The sequence below is a fragment of the Pristiophorus japonicus genome, chromosome 32 (genome assembly GCF_044704955.1).
Source record: "Pristiophorus japonicus isolate sPriJap1 chromosome 32, sPriJap1.hap1, whole genome shotgun sequence".
Taxonomy (NCBI): Eukaryota; Metazoa; Chordata; class Chondrichthyes; family Pristiophoridae; genus Pristiophorus; species Pristiophorus japonicus.
The window spans coordinates 1,125,767-1,128,266 of NC_092008.1; the positions used below are offsets into that span (position 1 = coordinate 1,125,767).

At 65.1% G+C, this 2,500-nt stretch overlaps 1 protein-coding gene across 1 annotated transcript in view; it reads right to left on the reverse strand.

Annotated features, from left to right (window-relative positions):
• The window catches only part of LOC139240479 (plexin A3-like), an 80,544-nt gene that overhangs the window by 35,925 nt on the left and 42,119 nt on the right, over positions 1-2,500 (reverse strand).

The window sequence follows — 2,500 nt, forward strand, 5'->3', positions numbered from 1 at the left end:
CATAACCCCCCCACACCCCCCACCCCCCACACACACCGCACACCTCCCACCCCCCACACACACCCATAGCCCCCCCACACACACCGCACACCCCCCACACACACCCATAACCCCCCCACACCCCCCGCACACACCCCACCCCCCACACACACCCATAACCCCCCCACACCCCCCACCCCCACACACACCCACACCCCCCAACCCCCACACACACCGCACACCCCCCACACACACCCACACCCCCGCACACACCCCACTCACACCCCCCACACCCCCCACACACACCCATAACCCCCCCACACCCCCCGCACACACCCCACCCCCCACACACACCCCCCCACACACACCCATAACCCCCACACACCCCCCCCCCACCCACACACACCCATAACCCCCCCCCACACCTCACACACACACCCCACCCCCACACACACCCCCCACACACACCCACACCCCCCACCCCCCACACACACCCCCCACCCCACACACACCGCACACCCCCCACACACACCCCCCACCCACACACACACATAACCCCCCACACACCCCACCCCCCCCACACACACACTCCCCCCACACACACACTCCCCCCACACACACACTCCGCCCACACACACACACACACCCCCCCACACTCACACTCCCCCCACACTCACACTCCCCCCACACACCCCCCACACACACCCCCCACACACACACACACACCGCACCCCCCCACACACAGCACCCCCCACACACACCCATAACCCCCCCACACACACCGCGCCCCACAACACGCTCTCTGTCATAGAGGGGGGCGGTTAGAGCTGTACTCACCCCACACACACCCCGCACCGCCCACCCACCCCCCCCACACACACACCGCGCCCCCCACACACACACCCCCACCCCTACCACCCACACACACACCCTCACCCCCACACCCCCACCCCCACACCCCCACCCCCACTCACACAAGTGGTCAGAGAGTGAGCGAGGGGAGAGTGGACAGAGAGTGAGCGAGGGGAGAGTGGACAGAGAGTGAGCGAGGGGAGAGTGAGCGAGGGGAGAGTGGTGGGAGAGTGGTCAGAAAGTGAGCGAGGGGAGAGTGAGCAAGGGTAGAGTGAGCGAGGGGAGAGTGGACAGAGAGTGAGCGAGGGGAGAGTGGACAGAGAGTGAGCGAGGGGAGAGTGGACAGAGAGTGAGCGAGGGGAGAGTGAGCGAGGGGAGAGTGGTGGGAGAGTGGTCAGAGAGTGAGCGAGGGGAGAGAGAGCGAGGGGAGAGTGGTCAGAGAGTGAGCGAGGGGAGTGAGCGAGGGGAGTGAGCGAGGGGAGAGTGAGCGAGGGGAGAGTGAGCAAAGGGAGTGAGCGAGGGGAGTGAGCGAGGGGAGAGTGGTCAGAGAGTGAGCGAGGGGAGAGTGAGCGAGGGGAGAGTGGACAGAGAGTGAGCGAGTGGAGAGTGGTCAGAGAGTGAGCGAGGGGAGAGTGGTCAGAGAGTGAGCGAGGGGAGTGAGCGAGGGGAGAGTGGTCAGAGAGTGAGCGAGGGGAGAGTGGACAGAGAGTGAGCGAGGGGAGAGTGGTCAGAGAGTGAGCGAAGGGAGAGTGGACAGAGAGTGAGCAAGGGGAGAGTGAGCGAAGGGAGTGAGCGAGGGGAGAGTGGTCAGAGAGTGAGCGAGGGGAGAGTGGTCAGAGAGTGAGCGAGGGGAGAGTGAGCGAGGGGAGTGAGCGAGGGGAGAGTGAGCGAGGGGAGAGTGAGCAAAGGGAGTGAGCGAGGGGAGTGAGCGAGGGGAGAGTGGTCAGAGAGTGAGCGAGGGGAGAGTGAGTGAGGGGAGAATGAGCGAGGGTGAGCGAGGGGAGAGTGAGCGAGGGGAGTGAGCGAGGGGAGAGTGGTCAGAGAGTGAGCGAGGGGAGAGTGAGCGAGGGGAGAGTGGACAGAGAGTGAGCGAGGGGAGAGTGGTCAGAGTGAGCGAGGGGAGAGTGAGCGAGGGGAGAGGGGTCAGAGAGTGAGCGAGGGGAGAGTGAGCGAGGGGAGACTGAGCGAGGGTGAGCGAGGGGAGAGTGAGCGAGGGGAGTGAGCGAGGGGAGAGTGAGCGAGGGGAGTGAGCGAGGGGAGAGCAGTCAGAGAGTGAGCGAGGGGAGTGAGCGAGGGGAGAGTGGTCAGAGAGTGAGCGAGGGGAGTGTGGTCAGAGAGTGAGCGAGGGGAGAGTGAGCGAAGGGAGAGTGAGCGAAGGGAGAGTGGACAGAGAGTGAGCGAGGGGAGAGTGAGCGAGGGGAGAGTGAGCGAGGGGAGAGTGGACAGAGAGTGAGCGAGGGGAGAGTGGACAGAGAGTGAGCGAGGGGAGAGTGAGCGAGGGGAGAGTGGACAGAGAGTGAGCGAGGGGAGAGTGGACAGAGAGTGAGCGAGGGGAGAGTGGACAGAGAGTGAGCGAGGGGAGAGTGGACAGAGAGTGAGCGAGGGGAGAGTGGACAGAGAGTGAGCGAGGGGAGAGTGGACAGAGAGTGAGCGAGGGGAGAGTGGACAG